At 40.4% G+C, this 24,823-nt stretch overlaps 1 protein-coding gene across 3 annotated transcripts in view; it reads left to right on the top strand.

The window, feature by feature from the left end:
* The first annotated feature begins 4,689 nt into the window (after positions 1–4,689).
* Positions 4,690–24,823, top strand: part of TAB3 (TGF-beta activated kinase 1 (MAP3K7) binding protein 3) — a 42,245-nt gene continuing 22,111 nt past the window's right edge. Inside the window, exon 1 of one of the 3 annotated variants that reach the window (XM_072135910.1) lies at positions 4,690–4,713. The gene's annotated coding sequence lies outside the window, so the exon portion shown is untranslated. Of the gene's footprint in view, positions 4,714–4,864; positions 5,133–24,823 lie in introns of those variants that run through there. The other 2 variants (XM_072135911.1, XM_072135909.1) reach the window with 2 other exon arrangements.

Raw genomic sequence — 24,823 nt, 5'->3', positions numbered from 1 at the left:
GCAAACTCTGCAAGTTGCGGCCATATCACTAGGGGACTGAAATTTGAGAATTTTCTTTCATGGGCAAACCCCTTTAAGTCTGCTGCCTGGCTAATCCATCTCTCTCCTCACCTCTCCTCTATCACTCCTCTCCATTAGTTACCCATTGCACAGCAAATTCAGTTTTAAAAGACTATCCACGCCTTATAAAGCCGTCCACAACCTGTCCCCTCTATATATTTTTCAACTAATCAGCAAATACTAATCAGTCCCATACATAATCTCCGTTCCTCACTAGACCTTCTGCTTTACTCATCTGCTTTTCTCACAACCATCTCCAATGCTTTTTACATGCATCCCCCATTCTCTGGAACTCCCTACAAAAACTCCCTACCATTCCTCCTCCCAAGAGCCAGGAATGGGAGCAAGTGGGTGGATTCTAATGCACCCATGCATTCTGGAGGCATGCATAATTAGGAGTAGAGGAAAGCGGCAAGTGCCCTGAGTGACATGCACAGGAGCTTAATTAGAATATTTTAAAATTTTTGTGGAAAAATCGCTTGGTTTCATGGCTAAGATATAATCCAGCCTCAGAATGAAAACACCGGCCGAAGGAGGAGTTGGGTACTTTAAATACTACTGGGAGTTTAAATGCTACTTTTCAAAGAAATCTACCATCAAAAATGAAGATAAACCAGGGCACTTACCCATAGAACCATGCACTGTTACTATTGTATTGTTCTTATATTTATTTCCGTGGCAATGGATCTATCAGTAAGTGTACCTGATTTATCATGCTTGATTTTGATGTTAGATTTCCTTTCCCAGGCCTGTCATAAGGGCAATCCGAGTGAAATTGCGATGAAGAGATTGAGTCAAAGCTGTACAGTTATGGCCAAAAGTTTTGAGAATGATACAAATGTTAATTTTTACAAAGTCTACTGCATCAGGTTTTATAATGGCAGTTTGCATATACTCCAGAATGTTATAAAGAGTGACCAGCTTAACAGCAATTAATTGCAAAGTCAATATTGGCCTAGAAAATTAACTTTTTCCCCCAAAACACATTTCAACTTCATTGCAGGCCTGCCTTAAAAGTAACAGCTAACATCGTTTAACTGATTGCTCCATTAACACAGGTGTGGGTGTTGATGAGGACAGGGCTGGAGAAATTTTAGGCTTAAAATCTGACATAATAGTGGAAAATAGTTTTTTATACCATTATAAAGCATTACCATAAAACAGACATTATAATAGTGTTTGGAAGTTTATGTCACAAATTTTGTTGTATCACCTGTTTTCGGGTAACTACAGGCAGTCCCCGGGTTGCGTACAAGATAGGGTCCGGAGGTTTGTTCTTAAGTTGAATTTGTATGTAAGTCGAAACTGTATATTTTATAATTGTAGATCCAGACAAAAAAAAATTTGGCCCCAGTGACAATAGGAGTTTAAACATTTTTTGCTGTAATGGGACCGATGATTATCAATAAAGCTTCATTACAGACACCTTACAGCTGATCATTGCAATCTGGGACTATAGTAAAGCATTCAGAAAGCTTCACCAGAGGTCAGGGGGGTCTGTCTGTAACTATGGGTTGTCTGTAAGTCGGGTGTCCTTAAGTAGGGGACCACCTGTAGTTGAATTGGGTAACGGGTAAGATGGCTTCGATCCTAGCTCCCTGTGACGTTGTTGGGGACCGATGATCTGTTGCTATGATCTGATGATTCATTACAATGTGTCAGTGGCACATTGTAATACATGATCAGTAAAATCCCCATATATTGACATACTGTAGTATGGCGGTTTATGGTAGGTTCAATCAGACAACCCTAGGGGGTCTGAAAAGTAGTAAAAAAAATGTAAATAAAAACATTAAATAAAAAACATAAAAATTTAAATCACCTGCCTTTCCCTAGAACTGCTATAAAAAATAAACAGTAAAAATTATAAACATACCGTAGATATACTCGAGTATAAGCTGACCCAAGTATAAGCCAAGACCCCTAATTTTACCACCAAAACTGTGAAAATCTATTGACTCGAGAATAAGCCAAGGGTGAAGTATACAGCTAGCCAGCTCCCATGTAGTATACAGCCAGACAGCCCCCTGTAATATACACCCAGCCCCAAGTAGTATACAGCCAGCCAGCCCCAAGTAGTATACAGCCAGCCAGCCCCAAGTAGTATACAGCCAACCCCACATAGTATACAGCCAGCCCCATGTAGTATACAGGCAGTCCCCATGTAGTATACAGCCAGCCCCCATGTAGTATACAGCCAGTCCTCATGTAGTATACAGCCAGCCCCCTGCTAAGCGCATAAAAAATAAAAACCTTAATACTCACCCTCGGGTGCCCGGATCGTTGGCGCGGGTCCTGATCTTCGGCGCGGTTCCCGGCGGTTCCTCTTCTCTAGCCAGCAGAGTCGCGTCCATGCAATCTGCCAGCGGGCACACACTATGATGTCATCAGCGGCGACACCGCTGCATCATAGTGTGCGCCTGCCGGCAGATCGCATGGATGTGACTCTGCCGGCTTGAGAAGAAAGAAGAGAGAAGAAAGAAGAGAGAAGAGGAGCCGCCGGGAACCGCGCCGAAGATCGGGAGCCTCGCACCGAAGATCGGGACCCGGGGAAATGATCCGGACACCGCTGAGTATTAAGGTTTTTATTTTTTAATTGACTCGTGTATAAGTATATATATACTGTATTAGGTATACTAAGTATATACTGTATTAGGTATTGTTGCATCCCAAAATGTACATTTAATCAAAATATAATAACAGTTATTCCTAGCCTTTAACCACATAATGGAAAAAATCACCCAAAAGACACATTTTTTGTTATTTTGCATCATATATAATAATAAGTTATCAAAAGGCCGTACAGTCCTCAAAATGGTAGCAATGAAAAAGTCATCTCAACTCGCAAAACAATGACACCTTACACAGCTCCGTACACTGAAGTATGAAAAAGATATTATCGCCAGAACATTGCAAAATATAAAAAAAATGTACAGAATGTTTTTATTTTTTATGTATTAAAACATGTCATTTGGTGAAACAAATAAAAAAGGCACAAGAAAATGGCACAAATATGTTTTTGACCAACTCTACTGCATTTGGAATTTTTTTTCCTACTTCCTAGTATACAGCATGGAATATTAAATACAGTCACTACCACATACCGCCTGGTTAATAAGCGGTTGAGGCTTAGTTCACACTCCCATTTCTAAACTCCATTAATTAAAGAACGGAGGTTTAACTTATCAATTAACATCAATGTAAATTTGATATCACACTTTATCCATCTGTTTTTTTTCAAAATGAGTAAAACTACTGCAGCCACTGTAAATTTTTCAGTCAAAAAACGCATGTGCAACACCCCTGCCAACGTATAGGCAAAGTGGTAGTTGCAAACAACACCCTCTCCCTTTCAGGATCTATCCGGTGAGCCTGCGCAACTCACCCAGAGGATAATGCAAGGAGAACTTAGGTAAATTGTAGCTTCTGGCTGGAAAGGCAACAGTTAAATGGGTGTAAGTAATTATGCAATTATTTGGCTTTATTATAAACTGGAGTGTGATTGGAGAGTTGCTACCACCTGACCAGGGGAGTATAAAATCCCTGTGCAGTGGGAGCACATGCTTCAGAGGAAACAGTGGGGCTCATTTACTAAGGGTCTGCGGACCGCATTTTCACCGGGTTCCCCGGCTATTTCCGATTTCCGAAGGTTTACTCCGGCGGACCTCAGCGGGGAAGCGACAGATGCAGGAAATCAGGCGCACGAGCTACATGAATCGCGCCGGACTGCATCTTCGTCGGACCGTCCGAATCGGGGATCGCAATAGGACCGGGTAAGTAAATTTGCCCACGCCTTCAGTGCTGCAACAGATACTAATCCCAGGAACTGAGTCAGGAGACTCTAGCCCCGAGCTGCAGCTTCCACAATTTGGAGACAGCTCCACCTCAATCATCCCAGCCTGCATCTAGTATCAGGCTGTGCACACCATTCCTGTGGACCAATCTCCATGACCACTCCAGTAACCAGAATCCAATCTTAATTGTGTTTGGGCCGTTTCCTGTTTGGAGTTCAATAAAGAACTTTAAGTTGAATTGCACAATGTTGCTATTTACCACCACAGGCTTCCCCCTCCATTACCCAGGGGTTGCTTCAGGGATACTCAGTACATCAGCCTCTCCCTCCATATTTCTTGCACACACCACCTGCTAGAGACCTGCCAATGCTGTAGGACAGCCCTCCGTTCCCCATACCAAGCACAGTGGCATCAGTGACCCCGGCTGCATGCAGGTCACAAGGCTAGGCCCCAACAGAGGATGTTGCACATACAAAGCAGATAACTTTATGGAAGTAGGGGACAAGTATGGAGGTAGGGGACGGAGGTTTGCAGGGTAGTGTCATTTTACAGTAACTGCTGTTTCTGTATTAAAGCATAACAGTTAGTTCGCCATAGACGTCACTTAGTGGTATTAAAGACATTGGCTGCGGCTCTAGATTTCCCCTAGTTATAACGGAAAGTGGAAGGTAACCTGTGGTAGACAGGTGTGATCTTAGGCTTGTTTCAGTAGGGGGCAGCATTTATAAACGAATTAGGAGGACGCCGTTACTAATTCCTGGGGTGACGTCTTTGTGCCAGTTTTGTGGTAATGTTCCTGGGTGTGCGCACACCCCGCAGTGCCCCACATGCAGCCAGCAGCAGCTATGTCTGTGATAAGGTAACATTCCTGAGGGCAGAGGCGCTGACCCCCAGCACTCCCCTGGCATGTACTATGCGGGCAGCCAGTGCCAACATTCCCAGCCTCCGCCTAGGGGAGAAGGGCGTCAGTTCCCGCGATAGGACACGTGACAGCCGCCCGCCGCCCACCGCCCACGTCATGACACCACGGGACCGGATCCAGGAAGTGAGCGGAGCTCAGCGGCTCCGTACTTCTCAGTGCACTGGCTTCTCCTGTCACTGGCGGCCACTGCTCCGGCCTGGTGACGTCACCGCCCGTCCATTTGGGCCTGAAGCTTCCTCAGCCAGAGGTGTTACCAGGGCATAAGCTAGTGAGCGCCGCCCTCCTGGCATGGAGCAGTGACACCCCTACCACCTGGAAGTGGGTATGGGACATGAATGAGCACAGCTGTTTTGCAGGTAGGATGAGTGTTGTGTCTGTCAGCTGCTGCACAGCCTGGCACCTACGTGCAATACCTCTGCCTGGGGTATAGCATTTATATAGGGTATTATTGTAAAGTACAGCTGGAAATATGTAAAATATTTTGGCTAAAATTCCATATGCACCGTCTATTCGATATAGGGGCGCATTAATAAAGAGCCCAGAATGTAAGTGGCAGTTAGTTTTTATTTACTTCTATTATTATATCTGTACACAGATATATAGGTGAACGCAAATCGGCCGAAGAAATGATCCGCCCGTGAAAGTAATTCTACACCCCCAGTCACCTTATAGAAGAGCCCTGTCATCAGGATGTAGTAATGTTACCATGTATTCAGTTCAGGAAATAATCCTATATATCATAGTGTTCCACATCCTCGCCAGTTTTCTGTATATATCACCTATAGATATATGTGTACATAGGTATCAGATGAATTCAAGTGCTGGACGGGTCCCAAAACCACTTAGCAGTATCACCTATAGATATACCTGTAAATAGATCTAGATGAATCTCGGTACTGGACGGATCCTAAAGCTATGTAGCAGTATCACATATAGATATTTGTATATTCAAATATAGATGAGTATAGGGATAGGGCCCGCAGCCATGTAGCACCATCACCTATAGATAAGCTGTCGATATTCTTAGATTTTTCTGCAGCGTTTATACCCTGTCACCCACATGACTGCTGCAACCAATATACAGTACAGGATTATAGGGACCAGCAATTGGGTACGGTTGGCATGTCATGATTTTCCAACCCTGAGTCCAGCAGAGCTCTGTTGTCATGTCTTCCTTCAAGAAATTTTTTTTTCCTCTCCTGGAAAAGACCTATAGTTAAAGAATACTCATGAAAGTGTCAGTATGTGAAGCCACCCAAAAAAACTATAGTTTTACATCACAACTTTCAGGTGCAATTTAACTGTGAGCGGCCAAAGCCTGACATTTTTCTGAAGAATCTGCTGCAGTAATGGAAATGTTGTCAATTTTAAATCATTTCATGTGAAAAGTATTTGTGTAAGTCCCATTCAGCATGCCATGACTGTAAAGGTTCTTTTTACATATTTCCATGTGTTTGGCTGATTTGAACTGGTTTCTCCTAATTTCTGTAAGTGTAAGCAGCGGTGTTAACTTTTTCACAGCTGCTTTCACTTACAGAATTGAAGACAAACCGATTCAAACCAGCCAAATGGATGGTAAAAGTGCAAAAACGCATGCATTTTAAAGGGAACATGTAACCATAGGGGTATTTGTCACTGGTGACAGGATCCTATAGACACTATACAGTAGATGGCAATAATGTATTTATCAAATGTGTGGCTTACTTTGTTAGCGAAATATGCAATATCAAACTTTACCTGGCTCCCTATCACCACCCGCAGTGAAGTCCTGGGGGTTGCAACCCCGCGCTACATGATGCACCAACTCCTTCTCCCACATCCTCCCTGTCTTGACCTACTCCCTAATGATGTTGGCTCACTGCATAAGGAAACTTTGTGCTTTCACAGTGAGCCTTGTGTTGCCGGCATGGACAGTGAGCAGCAACGATCGCTGCGCAAGCGCAAAGTTTCCTTGTGCGGTGAGATGGTTTGGGTGCATCATGTAGTGCGGGGCACCGAGTGAATCGTGCAAACTAGCAGGTGGATGTTAGAATTTGAAATGCGCAACCCCCGGGACTTCACTGCAGGTGGTGATAGGGAGCCAGGTAAAGTTTGATATTGCGTATTTCGCTAAGAAAGTAAGCCACACATTTGATAAAAACATTATTGCCATCTACTGTATAGTTTTTATAGGAACCTGTCACCAGTGAAAAATACCCCTCTGGTAACAGGTTCCCTTTAAGTGCTTGCCTTTTTGCATGTTTACCATGCATTTGGCTAAAGCGTAGGCAACTGTGAAACAGATTAAAACCAGCCAAACACATGGTCAACATACAAAAACGCATACATATGTGTGTATATATATATATATATATATATATATATATATATATATATATATATATATATATATATATATATATATATATATCTATCTCGCTCTCTATCGCTCAAGATCTGAGCCCGAACCCGCATCGGGAAACGCGGAGTGCCGGCTATAATTCCGTGGGCTCCGATCGTGGGTGTTTAACCCGTTAAATGCCATGGTCAGTGCGACCACGGTGAACGCTGTTAAAAAAAAACTGTTATAAACCCTCCAAAAATTATGATTTTTACCTATTCAATCCCACAAAAAATTCTATAAAAAGTGATAAAAAAAAAACATATGTACTCCAGAATGATACTGTTGCAGAGTACATGTCCCGAAAGTCATCAACTAGCTCCGTAGCCAAAAAAGTAACAATGTTATGCCATTTGGAAGACGACAATGCAAAAATTATAGATTTTTCCCACATTAGGGTTTTATTTGACAAATTTAGTAAAACGTAAGAAAAAAATTCATGCATGGTATCCCCGTAATTGTATTGACCCATAGAATAAAGATAACATGATTATTAGGCTAAACGGTGAAGACCATCTTATCTTTTGGAAATGTGTAAATTTTAGGGCTGAATGAACGTATAACTGTCAAAATTTTGACCATTCTAAATTTTACCTCCATTTTGGTTCAATTACTATGAAGATCTGAATAGGTTAACAATCTTCCTAAAAGCTGTTTCTGATAGCTTGAGGGGTGCAGATTTGAAAATGGGTTTATTATATAAGGGGGTTTGATGCTAAATATGTAAAATTTCATTCAAAACTGTATTTATCCCCCAAAATAGACAATTCTGAAAATCGATATTTGATTTGTAAGCCGCAGGACATCAAAATATATTATCCAGACATTTCAAAAATTATAAAAATGTAAAGTAGACACATGGGAAATGTTATTCAGCTATTTATATAGGTGGTAAATCTATCTGCCTGAAAACGCAATGATTTCGAAAATTTCAAATTTTTCAAAAGATTCCCTTTTTCTTTTTTTTTTTGTAAATAAATGCAAAACTTATCAGCCAACATTTACCACTAAAATGAAGAACAACATGCAGGGAAAAAAACTATCTCAGGGTCACTTTGATAAGTAACAGTTTTCAAAAGTTATAACCATATAAAGCGACACAAGTCAGAATCCAAAAAATGGGGCTGAGCCTTAAGCTAAAAAAAATGGTGGTGTCCTTAAGGGGTTAAAACGGTCCAACAATGCAACCTGTGGCATCAATCGTCTCTGCAGGTTGTCTCATAATGGATGGAAGTCCCAGCAGTCGGACTAGCCTAGCCTCAAACCTGCCCCTCACCTGTGGCTAAGGCTTCATGCACGCATGTTTGTTTTTTTTTGTGTTTTTGTTTAGGGATGAGTGCTACCCATGGTTTCCACATGTTGTGTTTTTTTTTTTTTTTTTAATTAAACAGTCCCATGTATTTCTATGAGCTTACAATTATGACAGTTGTTTCTACGGTTCCCTGTGTGATCCAATGGCTCGTTCTTGTTATTGGTGTGTGAGTGGACCTTACAAGCTGATGATACACAGCAGTCTGATGTTATCTTCATCAATAACATAATCCATATATTGCCATTAAAGGACCTCTACCATTAGTTTGACTGATGGTAGATGTACAGCGTTAGATGCCCATTCCTTTATGCATTAATTGGGACAGTTTTTAGTGTATAAAGAAAGGGCATATTAGCCCAGAAAATAACTTTTAAAAAAATATGTAGCTGAGCCGGAGCCAAACTGATGGCTGATGTCCTTTAAAGTTGATGGGAAACCAAAATATTATCTATATAAGATATTTCCAGTAAGGAGTGACGACTCTGTCCTTCACAGCACAATTAGCTTTTCAGTTACCTGTATAAAGCAGTTGCTATGGTTTTCCTGCCTGACTAACTCAGTTAAGATGTTGCTTTTTGGCAGTGTATCCTTAGCAACCAGACTGTCAGACATGATTCAGCTGTTCAGTTCAAGGCTGGCGGAGCACTTAACTTTGAACCAACAAGGGGAAAATAGTATGTCAATGCTTAAATCTCATGCTTCTTTATAATAGACTGCAGTGCGATGATATCATTTGATTCTGTAAATATAGATTTAGGCAGAGAACTGCATGACTGCCATACGACTATATATGTACTTTTTGCACATACTGCACGCAGATTGCATGTATATAGATGTCATAACAGTGGCACGATTCAAATAATGTTATTTGCATATTTCTAAAATATTTAAATATTTCTACATTTTTGTCATGGATGGAGAATGGGGAAAATAAAAGCAAAGGGATGCCTGACGTGTGGGCATAGCCATGGGTTTTTAGTATGTAAATTGTGGTGACAGATTCCCCATTGCATGCACACATGGCGTTTATGTTGTCTCGAGCAAAACACAGTGCAAATACAATACAATGCATATCAACATGTGATTCACTGGGAACATGTGTGAAATTCCCGGGTGCTTGCATTGCATTTGTAAACGCAATGCAAACATTGCATGTGAACACACCCTGAAACCCTTGATAAATGTGGTGCGAGATGAATTCAACAGAAATCTATCATAAACCGATAAATCTGCCCCAGTATTTTCACCTCTAAAGATCCTGCACGTGAACGTTGTCGAGTGACTGAAACTCGTAATAAGATTGCTGTTATAGTGCTGTAATGTATTCCAATATCTGAGAAGAAAATCCCACACTTACTTATGGTTCACCACAGTATCAGAAATCCAGCTTAAATTTATTCAAATTTGATTTAAAGTATTCATTCCGTGTAAGCTGTTTGCAGGAAAGATTCAAGATGTTTTCATCAAAAATAAATTTTAGGTTTAAAGAGTCTTCCCTCTGATACCACCACAACTTTTAGAGACAAGTAGCTGCAGCTATGGTGTTACACAACCTACCCCTCCATTAATTTTTCCTGCAGAATGGCACCCCCCGTTGTGCAAGTAACTGCAGTGTGGCCACATTTAATTGGATGGAGCTGATTGCACAGTTTCGGGAAAGAAAATCTTAGAAGGTTATGGCAGTGTTGCAGATCCTTCACTCCATGCTGTGACTACAGACTACTTTCAGTCCCATTTTTCTTCATTGCATATATTGGAAATCCAGCTTGGAGCTAAACCGCTCCAAGTCATGTCTTAAATAGGGACACATGCTCTTCAACAATTGAAGAAGGATTGACTCCTTACTTTTGTGCATAATTGTTTGTTACTGTTTATAGATTATAGATGAAGGTGGCCCGTGTTATTGTATGTTTAAAGGGAACCCGTCACCACTATTTTCACAAATACAGCTAGTGACAGGTTCCTATAGAGCTCTAATAACTATCTGACACCCTGCTTGTAGCTAAGAATTATACCCCTGAGATCCCCATATATTCAACTTTATAGTTTTATCTGGTAACTAAGCATGGCTACATGTAGTCCAGGTGGGCGTGGCCTCCTCGGGCTGAATCCAGCAGCTCCTCCCCATGCCTATCTCTGTATGCTGCTATAATGTCATGTGACCAGGGTGACATCATCGCAGGTCCTATAGCTTTTGTAGCATTAGGAACTGTACACTAAGCATATATGTCATGAAATCACAGCATGTTTTATCACATGAAATCACAGCAGCCTGCATGGAGAGGAGCAGAAGTCCATGGAGGCTGCTGTGATGGTTTTATGTGGTCAGATATGTACATGGGGTATAGTTTTCATATTAAGTAGCTCAAGGACCTTTGATGATGTCACCCTGGTCACATGACATTAGGCCACGCCCCCATGGACTCGCTCCAAAGCTGCATAGTTACCAGGCAAGATTATAACTCTGATTTTATGGGGATCTGAGGGGAACAATTTTTAGCTAAAAGCAGGGTGTCAGATAGTTACTAGAGCTCTATAGGAACCTGCCACTACCTGTATTTGTGAAAATAGTGGTGACGGGTTCCCTTTAAGCAGTGTCATGCAGAATATTGATAGATGACAACCCTAAAATGTTGGTGGCAGAAGCAAATTGAAGGAAATTTACGCTCAAAATCAAGCCTCGTAATTGTTGCTTTCTGTGCAGAAAATTCACAAAGTATGGCTAAGTTCACAGAGTGTGCACACATTAGGGAAAGTTTGGGGTCCAGTTGGCTGAGTCGAGATGGCAGTGGTGAGCTCCAGATATAAAGGAGTTGCTACACTGAAAATTGGGCAGGAATAGGACACTCTATAATTTGTGACCAGACTGTTGAGGTTGGTCCCAGTGCGGTAAGACGCGGCGTTCTCCTTCTGCTTAATAGAGGTCTGTGGGAGCCAACTCATGGGCAAAATGACCATGTTCTTGTAGTCTTATACAGTAGTGTAGTATAGTAGTGTGTGTGGCATTTATCATAATCACACAAAAAATCAGCTGTGGAAATTGCTTTTTCAATTACCTGAAAAGTTCAAGCTTCACCCCCAGGGAGCAGCACAATGCCAACATATAATAACAATGCCATGGATATAAGGAGAGATTTTTATTTTGCCCCTATAATGTATTGCAATATAAGTCCTAACACAAATTTTAAAAACCATGTATTCTCTTCTCTGAGAACTACATTCTACATGCGCCTAGTGTTGGAGAGAGCAGCTTGCTGCTAAGCAGGATTTCTATGAAGAGTTTGCTTATACACATAGACACATCCTGCAGGCTCCAAAATGCTTGGAAGCAAAGGATCATTGCACATTGTGGTGACTTGTGACTCGCTGCCATTAGAGACAGACTGACAGGCTTTGATAAATTGCTGTTATTTTGAGGAGGCATAAATGTGCACTTCTTGGTATTTTCGGTTCTTCAGCGTCTACTGCAGTTGCTGGATGGTATTTGGAGAGCGAGTTGAGTCCAGTAGGGGCCATTGTTATTTGCTGTTCTTGCATGATTTATTATAGACATTTGAATGCTGGGGTCAGTTTCACACAACTGTGCAAATGTAGATTTATTAGTCTGACTCATTTCTAATTATATTGCTCCCCTCCAAAACCAGAAGGAGAGTCGCACAAAATGTTACACTTGATTGCATGCGTTACCATGTAGCAGGTATACATATGTGTGTATGTCAATAGCAACAAATATCTATTGAAATGCAAAATGTGCAGTATTTCTGTTTGCGACAGACGTAGGCCTCAATCATATGAAAGTGCTTTGTTGACAAATACTAGCCGTTGTTTCAGCCATTACATAGTCTCATAACTTACTATGGACTCGTACACAGCTGTAGTTTCTATGGCCTAGTGTGATGGTTGACTGCCTGGGCCGCAAATTATGGTGCAGCTTGGTGTGAAGGGGGCATGGACAGCAGAGGAGTGGGCAGGTGCACAGCGTTCCTGCATCTGCACACTGCCTAGACCGTGTAACATTCACCTTGAATGTTTGCATGGTGTTTTCGCTACCTGTGCAGCAACCTGCCGGATACATCAGGAGGTCTAAGCTGGAGGGGTGGGGCTTCCATCTTGGTCTAGCGCATGATAAATCTCCCGTATTGACTTTATCTGGTTCCTTTTTATCTCTTAGTTGTCAGTGGAGAACATGTCAGAAAATTGATTTATCTTAACTGCTTAAATAAGGAAGAAAGGCAGAGAAAAAGGACACAGAAGCAGATTTCTGTAATAAAGTGTATAACAAAGTTTACTATTATCATCTGCACTATTGCTTAATAATAGTTTGTTGAAAGCTGGTTGCATTCTAATAATTATAATATATTTTTTTTTCTAAGAGTTTAGCTAAATAACTAAATCTTCTTGGCAAAAAGAAAAAAAAAATGAATTTTTAGGTTAAATAGCCCCCCCCCCCTTTCCTTAGAACCAATATATGTAGAAATAAAATAATAATCATGTTAGGTATCACTGCAGAATCTATCAAAATATAAAAATGGTTATTCCAGGTGGTGATAAAACACCTGAATATCAGAATCTCCACTTTTTAGTTACTATTTTGAAACTCATTAAAAGTGATCAAAAGTTTGTATCGTTCCCAAAATGGTAGCATTGAAAATCTAATCCCGCGGAAAATGACACATTACACAGCTGTGCACATCGAAGTATGAAGAAGTTATTGGCCTCAGGGTATGGTGAAATGAAATTTTTATTTTTTAAAACCCAAATAAATTTGATATCTTCCTGTTGGTACTGCGCCAAAGAATAAAGTAAAGTTGTCATTTAGATAGATTAGGAGGTACAATTTGTTATACAGAAAGCCAGCGCTTATACAGCTCTGTGCATGGAAAAACAAAGTGCGGCGTGAATAATTGAAAGACAGTTGAAAAAGAGCTATGTCCTTAAGTGGTTAATAAAAAAAATCAAATAAGTAATTCTCAATCTGTTTTTCCATGTACAGTATTGATAGGTATATGCTTGCTTTACAGGTCTCTCCTGGGTTGATGAGTTCAGTAAGTGTTGAGTTTCAGGTATTCACATTCTTGCGAGAAATATGTATTACTTGAAGGATTACATATTTCTCTAGTGAAATCTTTTCAGATTGTTATATGTTCCAAAAAGTTTCTAGAAAGCACTTCCTGGATTTTCCATGATAAAACAATGGCTGGAAGGGCGTAATGTTGCTGTAACTTCAGTTTCTTAGAACTTAGAGTATTATGTAGATCTACATGGTCTTGGGGTTTATTTTTTTATGTAGATCATGTACAAATGGAGGAATGAGCTCAATTCAGCACATGGTATAATTAAAGTTTCTTATGAATAAACACAAGCTAGACATTGGGGCAAATGTATCAACCAACAAGCACTGCTGCGGTATGGTTTTGTGCTTTCTGTTACTTTTTATTTACATAAAGGATTTGGGGCCTTTTTTATATTTTTTGGACACTCTCCTTCACAATTAAGGAGTTGCCATAGAGCCACAGGTGATTACATGTACCCAATTCTCTCCATTCACTTGAACAGGAGTTATTGGAAAACCTGTAAAAGTAAATTTAGGACTTGTGTATACATGGCTCCCCTACCTCAATTCACTTATGGCCCTAATTAATAAAGCCAGAGTCAAACACTTCTGTCCTGAGATTGTACTAAACTTTAAATGCCACCCCCTACTGGAGTATAAAAGCAAGTGCTAGATGTCAAATATATCTAGTCATATCCAAGTACTGACATACACTTTTAACACGTAACACAGACTCAAAACGTATTTCAAATATTGCATTAGTGATAAATCTCCACCACTGAACCTGGAAACATGAATTTGCATTGTAATCTGCTGGCTGCATGTTCTAGACCAAGATGACTTGAGCAGCTCTATACATAGTTTATTAGGAGTATAACTTTATTTATATCTTTGCTCTTTCTATGATTTAGCATAGATGAGTCATGGGGGCTGTTTGATCAGTCCTATCATTACATGATGCTAATTTCACAGGCACAGAGATTCATGCAAGGCTGTCAATCACTTATAGGAAGCCGAGATATAAATTCCAAGGTTTTGGAATCTGCACACACTAATATATCCGCTCTTTCTGCTTTATAACCTGATGCCTATAGGTTATCCTGAATTTGCATGATGAGAGCTTCCCTTCAAATGTTAATACTGATTTAGGAATGCCTGGGTTTACGTGTTAGGGAATTGTATTGCATGTTTTGGCAGAATTTCAAATGGAAGCCACAGAAAGGAAACTTTGTACAAATATAATTTCCTGCAGTAAGATATCTGTTATATGGAGATTCTAAATCAGCCGCCACTGCCATCATATCCCCCCCTTTGGGCGGGTTGAGTTTCAACTTTATTTTTTTTTTGGGCTGGCCAACTGCTGGGGCAAACCGGGGCTTCATTTTTTCAGCACATTTTTTGTGCTTAAAAACTCTGCTTATACTCAAGTATATAGGTAAATTAAATTGTAGATGTATTAAGAGATACATCTAGAAAAGGTATATTATAGTAGAGTTAAAGTAGGTGATTGGAAGGAATTTTTTGCTTTTTACAAATTACATGCTCATGACTTTCATGCAGTAAGACCAGTTTTGTCACATGTCCATGCTTCGGTGTTTATTTCCTGCTTTTGTGACAGGCATGACTCTGAAGATATGGTTATCACTCCTTTAAACCCCCCTTCCCGCATACAAACTGCAGTATTTGCCAGCAGTGTTTGTAAGCAAATACTAGGAGTGGTCCAAATAACTAAAGTACAGTTTACTTTTCTCTTGTTATGATGCAAAATATTGACCAAAATACTATATTTAAACTCAACACCTAGAACCTTCCTGTCAAACATTCAGTGTTTTGAGCTCCCTCCTGTTTCTTGTTGGAGGGGCCTTAGAATAAGGTCATATATCAGTTCACAGAAGTTCAAACTCCAAGGATAAAGAGTATAACTAGGAAAAAACTGTTTAATATAAAACTAGTAGAGGGCCCAGTTCTCACATAGGTTTGCAGGGCTCATGCAACCTATTCAATGATTTTTTTTTTACACTGCCCACTATCTCCATTACATCGCCTGTGGACAGGAGATCAGTTTACATTGTGGTACAACTCAACTAGTGGAATCATCCGTGGTAATGAGTATCAGCATCCTTGTTAGAGGACATGCATATGAACTAAAGGGACTTACTGGTAGGCACTGTGCTGGTGATCCTGGAATATATTTTGACTAAGCACGAAAACCTTTACTTTCTGCAAAAATCTATTTTATAAGGTACTAGCTGTAGCTCCCCGCTACAGCTGGGATAGTAAATAACTGCTCTTAGCTACAACAAAATAGAATGGGTTAACAAAAAATATTTTATATGTGTCTATAGACTGTCTTGGGCCGTCTCTTTCAGTGACTGTCTGTCGCTGGCACTCTCATTCCAGTTGGCCATGGTAACCAAACAGAGCTCAAGTTTCATTTTTGCACAGATGTTTATAAAATTACAGCTGATCTCTGATTGGTTTCCATGGGTAACTGGAACAGTTTTACCTTAAAAATGTCTGATAAATCTCCCCCTATCTCTGTATCCCTATCCATCTTACCTCACACATAAGATGTCTTCTTCTCATTGCCTATAGTAACCAATCACAGCTCAGAGCTCATATTAATGACCTGTGGCAGAACAGCAACCAATCATGGCTCAGCTTCCAACTGGCACAGCAGCAGACAATGGCTCCTGTATATGGTGGGTAATAAGTGGATTTTGAAAAACATGGGGTGAAAGTTTTGGCTCAAAACCTGGTCTATGATGTTCCCTGAGTCGCAGGCAAGCACAGTCCAGGAGGCAAACTGCTTGAAACGCATGGACGATTGAATTCATTGCATACCTGGATGTTGTATAAGCGCAAATAAAGAAGAATTTTAAAGATTTGGATTCTTTTTCTCAATGTTGCTATGCCCTTGCAGTGGGGTAAACCGTGCCTGAGGAGATCTATTTTGGGAGGCTGGTAAGCTGGAACATTTAAGTCTATGTTGTATTAAAAGAAACCCCCACAAATCTCTCCATTCTAAAAACATTACCCCACAAACTGCTCACAGCAAGCTCTTTAACCATTTAAAAGGGGATTCCCATGAAGACAAGTTTCTTATATGTACTCAGGATAACAAAATAACACATTTTCTAACTCTCTATTATTAACAAAAATACAGCATTTCACATAAACAAGTCCAACCTGTGTCTATCAGACCTGCTGTACACAATTTCAGTTGCCCCTAAAAACGACCCTGTAACTTCTGACATGGGGTCGGGTGGCCGCCATTGTGGATTTCTGTGTGACACCCGTGCTTACTGAGTTACTTTCTGGTGAGCCTGTAGATCCGCCCCCTGCACAGAGCTCAGAGACACTCACTAATTCACTTATGGCCCTAATTGTAACATTGTAGAGTAAGGGGTTACATGACATTATATTGTGCCGTTTATTCCGAGTATTAAGAACCCCCCCTCCCCATTTGTGGATGTAATTCACTGTCTGGGTAGGGCATATTTTGATTTCCTCTTTCAGGTGCCTTGACATGTTTGCAGAGCCCCTGAGTTTTTTTTTTTATTAGGGGGCATTGTAACTCCTGGCTGCCAATGGACTTTTTAAATTTTACGTTTTTATTTTTTTTGGTCTCCTCCACCTGCAAAAATCCATAACTTTTTTTTCATGTACAGAGCTAAATAAGGGCTTATGAAAAAGTTTGGGAACCCCTATTAGTCTTAATCATTGTTAGTTATCAAAAATTGAGTTTTTGCTACAGTTTGATATCAGTTTGCTATCAGTTTGATATATCTAATAACTGATGGACACGGTAATATTTCAGGATTGAAATGAGGTGCAAATGTATGGGTACCTCAACAGAAAAGTGACATTAATATTTAGTAGATCCTCCTTTTGCAAAAATAACAGCCTCTAGTAGCTTCTTGTAGCTTTTAAAGGGAACCTGTCACCAGGAGACCCATTTTTAGCACTCCCCCAGCCCCCACAGAGCATACAATGCCAAAGTGTTTTTGTAATAAAAATTGGTTTTACAGAAAAAAAGATATGTTATATTGTACCTTTCATTAGCATCTGCTGTGTGACTAGGCAGTTGCCAAATGGGAGGGCCTGGAAAGGAGCAGTTCCCCCCCCCCACCCTTGGGGAACAGCTTCTCCATGTGACCTTTTCAAATATATGAAAGCACCCATCACTGGGCTTAGCGACGCCCCCTGCTCCTCTACAGTGAGGGGAGTTATTCATATATTTGAAAAGGTCACATGTTTCCCAAGGGTGGGGGGGAAACTGCTCCTTTCCAGACCCTCCTAATTGGCAACTGCCTAGTCACACAGCAGATGCTAATGAAAGGTACAATATAACATATCTTTTTTCTGTAAAACCTATTTTGTATACAAAAACACTTTGGCAGTGTATGTACTATGCTCTGTGGGGACTGGGGGAGTGCCAAAAATGGGTCTCCTGGTGACAGGTTCCGTTTAATGAGTTCCTGGATGATGGATGAAGGTATTTTTGACCATTCCTCTTTACAAGACAATTCCAGTTCACTCTGCATGAATGCCTGGGTAGCTAATGCCAGTGTTTTGGATCATTGTCTTGCTGAAATATCCATCCCCGGCGTAACTTCAACTTTGTCACTGATTCTTGAACATTATTCTCAAGAATCTCCTGATACTGAGAGGAATCCATGCGACCCTCAACTTTGACAAGATTCCCGGTGGTGGAATTTGCCACACAGCCCCAAAGCATGATGGAACCTCCACCAAATTTTACAGTGGGCAGCAAGTGTTTTTCTTGGAATGCTTTTTTGGCTGCCATGCATAGCGCCTTTTTGTATGACCAAACAACTAAATCTTTGTTTCATCAGTCCACAGGACCTTCTTCCAAAATGAAACTGGCTTGTCCAAATGTGCTTTAGCATACCTCAGACGACTGTTTGTGGCGTGCTTGCAGAAACGCCTTCTTTCGCATCACTCTACCATACAGCTTCTCCTTGTGCAAAGTGAGCTGTATTGTTGCCTGTTGCACCTGGCTATGAAGTTCAAAGCTCAATGAGGTTTCCAAACCAATTTAGTGCTTCAGTAAGTCAGTAAAAAGTAGTTAGGAGTATTCAAATCAAGCAAATGATAAGGGTACCCATACTTTTGCACCTGTCAAATTTTGTTTTAATGCATATTGTACATTTTCTGTAAAATATTTCAATCCTGAAATATTACTGTGTCCATCAGTTTAGATATATCAAACTGAAATAGCTGTTGCAAAAACCCAAACTTTGATAACTAAAAATGATTAAAGGAAACCTACCACTTGAAGTGGCAGTTTTCCGATGGCAATACCGAGCACCAGCTCAGGGTGAGCTGGTGCCGGAGCTTATTTTAGTTAGTGTTTTAAACCGCGGTATCACGGTTTAAAACACTTTTTATACTTTATAGCCGGCGCATGGAGGTACGCGCTCGGCGCTTACCATGCGCGCGGCTCTCATTCACTTCCTATGTAGCCGCGTGCACGGTAAGCGCCGAGCGCGTACCTGCCTGCGCCGGCTATAAAGTTTAAAAAGTTTTTTAAACCGCGATACCGCGGTTTAAAACACTAACTAAAATAAGCTCCGGCACCAGCTCACCCTGAGCTGGTGCTCGGTATTGCCATCGGAAACCTGCCACTACAAGTGGTAGGTTTCCTTTAAGATTAATAGGGGTGCCCAAACTTTTTCATATGACTGTATATTCTGTGTAACAAATTCTAATTCCATGCCATGTGCTGATTCCAAATTCTGTAAAATGGCCAAGAAAAGACATTTGTGTAATTTTGTGGGCTTGGTTTTTTTCATCTTTCACTGTGTGCTCCAAATGACACTTCTAACCTATTCTCTGGTTCGGTACGACCAGAGGGATACCAAATTTATATAGGTTTTATTATGTTTTGATCGATTTAAAAAAAAACTTAAAAGCTATTGTAAAAATATAGTTTGGGACCTGGTGATACCTAATGTGTTGGAATTTTTTTTTTTGGTGTGTTTTACTTTTATTACTACTAATACCGTAATGTGACTAGAACAAGTGATTATCTGATCACTTGTTCATACTAATGCACTGCCATAACCATAAATGTATTGCAGTGCATTAGGAATGTCAGCCAATGCATTTGCATAGGTTAAAAGGCAGACTGCTGGCTGGACCGAGCAGGGAATGCACAAGACAAACCCTAGGACCTTCATTAGGTCCCCGACTGTCCATGCAAGAAGACGTCACCCTGCGATCTCATTTGGGGCTCTACCCCCATGCAGACATTGGGCTAGGACGACGGAGAAACTGGCCCTTTAATCAGTCCGTTAATTTCCTCTGCATGGAGGAGACGCAGGACAAAAGAAGGACACTGGTCACATGTCCACATTATATATCCTGCACCTGTCTGGGCAGGTCATGTGATCTTCACTAATTTTGGCTGTGGGCCGTTCGGTTGCAGTGCATCCAGTATGGCTGGTGTTTTGGTCAGAGATCATCTCAGTGAGGTTACATCAAAACAGGGGGTAGAGCATAACCGGGAGAAGGAGTGACTGAGAACTAAAGGATCATGGGACTTGTAGTTTCCAGTGGCGTCCATCTTGGTGATAACTGTGCCTACTTTGGAGAGGCAATAACATTTTGTGAATCATAAAATCCTACTATTTAAACTCCAATTTGTGACTAATGACTTAGAGTTTTGTTATATTCATTTATTTATAGCATCATGGGTTTTTGTATCAGATGTTCATATTCCTGGAATACCCCTGTAAGTATAGCAGCTTATCTGTGCTTCTTTCTCCTGAAGTGAGCAGTATATCCAAAGTTCCATGGACAACATTGCGATTAAAAAAAAATAATAATAATCCTCTGCGCTAGAGATTTGTTTATATATTTATTAAAATTATTTATTTATATTATTATATTTAAGAAAAGCTCCAAGTGATTTCATTCTTTTATCTACAAATAGACCTTGATGGCACTTTAGCAAAGTCTCTACAGAAGAAAGTGGTAGAGAGATAATGTAGTAGTCCTCATAGCAGGCAAATTTCTAGATGTAGAGTTAAGGTAAACATTATGCAGGTTACATAAGTGTATATAGGAAGAATGATAATGCTTTGGTTAGAGAATCATATTAAATTAAAGGATACCTGTCATCAGGTCTCTGTCACGAATTCTGTCACCTCTACCTGTTGGAGCAGCTCACAAGGATTCCATTTCAGTATTTATCTTGCCAAATTCATACATTAATCATTGTAAAATCATCTTTTCTTTATTATGTAAATGAGGTTGGTCAGAGGCAGTGATGTCACCCCTGTTACGCCTCCCCTCTCCTCCCCCTGCTCATGTCTGTGTGTTATGTATAGTAAAGCATTGCTGGTGTCTGTGATTTATCTGCTGACATACACTACCTCCTAATACACATGTGTGAGACACAGACATCAACTGCACATGTACCTGACATGTTCTGCTATAACATGGCTGCCTGGAGCTGTTGTATCTCTCACACACACACACACACACACACACACACACACACACACGCTGCAGGGGGCGTGGCACATGGAGGAGCCATTACAGCATTATACTTCACATCATTATAAAGGCTGTCAAGTCAAGCGCTGGAGTGTGTGGCTGTGCCGCCCACTCATGAATAAGCTGGACAGCTTGAATATGATAATGACTCATTGGACATCTCACAGGTCATTTGCATACAGCTTTAGGACCTCATTGCTTAAGTTTACAGGCATGTAGAGGGACAATGAAGGGATAGAGGCAATACTTTCTAATGGCAGGGTTCTCTTTAACAATATTAAACTGCTTGCAAAAGGTCATTTTCTGAATATCACTTATCGGTTTCTCCTATCATCACCAAAACAGTGCTTGATCTGTCCTTCCTTTCCATTAACTTCCTACATTTTTGGAGCCTGGTCAGTCAACCAGCACCATTGGCATATGAGCCATTCACCTGTAATGCTGGAATAGCTTCCAGACATGTCAGATTTCTTACTGGTGGAGGAGGTGGAGTTGAACCTTCTGGAACTATGTTAAAGTTAATGAAATTGTGGCATCACTGTCTTCCTAATACTGTGTAGTATTTTAATTCTTGGGGTGAATTGCTCTGGTGGTTCTTGTAATTTTATGTTCTGCCTTTTAACACTTCCTAAATTCCTTTCTTCTCATTTTTATTCCTTGTCTTTCTCTATTCATTTCCCCTCTACTTCCATTTTCTTCCTTATTCCTCTTCCCCCCCCCCCCCAAATATACTCATGACTGTGAACCTCACCTTTGTTGTAGTAATTAATTAGTGACAGTCTCATAGAGATTTCTAAATCTCCATGTAGACACTTTATTATATAGTGTGATGAGTCAACAAAAGACCATCTTAAGACCACACTTTAGAAAAACAGATTTTTTTTTTTTTGATCAGTTTTTTAAAATTTCACATTTTGTAGTGTACACTTGCAACATCCCCCACCGGGGCCTAGCCTGTTCTCGGGGCCTGGAGTCAGCCGGGGCCCGCAGTACCTGAGTGGCTGGCGGTTGCGGCCTAGGCACGCTAGTGTCACGGTGCTTGGTATGGGGAACCGGAGGGCTGTCCTACCGCCTGCAGCAGGGTGGTGTTGGCAAGAAATGATGAGGGAGAGGCTGCTATAGCGGATCTCCCTGGGGCAACCCTTTGGTCTCTAGAGGATGAGTCTCTGTGTAGTGGACAGGGTGCCTGTGATGATGGCAGCTGTAGTAGCAGGGACCAGACGGAGGCAGAGGTTGAACAGAAACACTTACAGTTCTTTATTGGAACCGACAGGAACATCAGCAACGTGCCTTTAACAAGATGGTGGAGTACTGGAGAGGTATTTGGAGGGAGCCACGGGATGTAGATCACCAGCCTCGATGCAATGGCAGGCTGGGAGGTAGCTGTGTCCTAATAGGATGCTTCAGCTTGATCCTGGATATCTTCAGGTATCACCCTTGAAGGTAGGATGATACCCCTTTTCTCACTACCTAGCTATTAGCTCCACTTCAGGCAGGGGCTAGGCTCTTCCTGCTCTGGTCTGGTGTGCTAGCTGTACAGACTCCGAAGAGTCTGTACTGGAGAGACTCCAGTCTGCTTCTGAGCTACTGCTCAGCTAACTGCTCTCTAGAATATTCTTGGCCAGGGGTTTTATTATCTCCCCTTGGTCAGGTGGTGGCTGCTCCTCCAATTACCTCTCAGCTCACAGAGACAGGATGTAACACAGATCATTGGATGACAGAATCTTACATCATACACAGATTAACTTCTGCCTTGCCAAGCAGGATTAACCACTGCAATGTCCCCTGTGTAATGTGATGACCTGCTGTGGGGCTTATTCGCAAGCACTCCTTCGCCATTGCATCGGCGAGGGTGTTGCACACTCTTCTATGTATAATAAAACATTCTATTACTTCCAAGTTAATACATTTAGATTACGGTAGTTATTATTTATTACATCTGTTAGGCTACATTTAGCTGTAACAGAAACATTTTTCCATTGCATGGAAGACATGCTGAAGACTAAAAAAATCTATTCACAATCTAGTGTCCTTAAATAATTCTTTAACCCTTCCGCTGCCTGGAATTTTAGGAATATTAACACCATTATTTGACAGATTTTCGCTATTTTGAATTTTTACTATTTGCAGTTAACACCAAAACTATAACATAAAGAGTCATACTAAAATCCTAAAAATCATATATTTTCTGAAAGCAGAGACTTGTCACATTTTCAGAATTGCATGAAGGAGTTTATAGACAAAAGCACTATTATGAAACTCTGGTGTTTTATATTTTGCTTTCATCTTTATTTGTGTATTTGTGTGGGTGCAATAGTTGATTTACACGTGTTTTGGTTTTTTTTTTTTTTTTTTCAATTTCTCGATGTGTTTTGAGAAGCTCCTAAATGTAATAGATGAAGATGTGTAGTGTTCATAAATACCTTGTCCTTTATTAACATGAGGAAATCATCATAAAATCAATGAAACGCCCAAAATTTGCTTTTCAGCTATAAATTGTAAGACCATCACAACCTGCAAAGTATAGGGATTACAAACATTAAAAGTAAATGGATCCTTAAAAGCGATATATTTTCAAAATCGGACAAACTGGCACTTGCTTTTGTCTTGCTTAACAGTTGACAGCTCATGCCAGCCTCCACTGTTGACAGCCTGTAATTTTGTAACCACAAAACCAAAAAAATGTAAAAAAACCCAAATGCATGAAAATATAAAAACGCATAAAACGCACATCTAGGTTTACACACAATAAGGATGTGAAAATAAGTCACTGTTTACTGTTTTATATATACCACAATTACCAGAACTTGCACTTTCAAAAAATGATGAAACAAAAGTCATGGAATAATGTGTTTAAGTGTATATAGCGCATAAAGTAAACGCTCCTATCCTGTTAATATTTTTATTTTCATAAAGTACAGCCTGTTGGGTACAAAATTATGACTTTATAATAAATACTCCACCACTTTTAGCAAACTGCTATAAGATGCAAAAAATACATGAAAATTCTAAAATGTACAAACCCAGATTACAGACGGTCCTAAACTTAAGGACACCCGACTTACAGACAACCCCTAGTTACAGACAGACCTTACTTTAGTCCCAGGCTGCAATGATCAGCTGTAAGGTGTCTGTTATTAAGTTTTATTGAAAATAATGACTGCACAAAATTTAACCCCTTAACGACCTGGACCTTTCTAGTTTTTTTCACTTCCATTTTTCACTCTCTACATTCAAAATTTTATAAGTTTTTTTATTTTTCCACATAAAGAGCTCTGTGATGGCTTGTTTTCTGCGTAACAAATTGCACTTTATAGCGATGGTATTTAATTTTCCATGTTGTGTACTGGGAAGCGGGAAAATCCAAATACAGTGAAAAGGGTGAAAAAACGCATTTGAGCCATTTCTTGTGGGCTTGGATTTTGCGGCTTTCACTGTGCACCCAAATTACATGTCTACTTTATTCTTTGGGTCATTGCGATCACGGGGATACCAAATTTGTATGGGTTTTATAATGTTTTCATACATTTACAAAAATTAAAACCTCTAATAAAGAAAAAAAAATTTTTTTGATTTTGCCCTCTTCTGGTACTTTTTCATACGTCGGTGTACGGAGCTGTGGGTGTTGTCATTGCGACTTTTGATGACGTTTTCAATGCTGCCATTTTTAGGACTGTACGACCTTTCGATCACTTTTTATAGAATTTTTAATATTTTTTAAAATGGGCGCTATTTTCTGTTATGGGGTTAAACACAGTGAAAACCCATTATTATA

Source organism: Engystomops pustulosus, chromosome 2 (genome assembly GCF_040894005.1).
Source record: "Engystomops pustulosus chromosome 2, aEngPut4.maternal, whole genome shotgun sequence".
NCBI lineage: Eukaryota > Metazoa > Chordata > Amphibia > Anura > Leptodactylidae > Engystomops > Engystomops pustulosus.
Note: the sequence above shows the minus strand (reverse complement) of the source record. Positions and strands in the feature narration are given on the sequence as shown.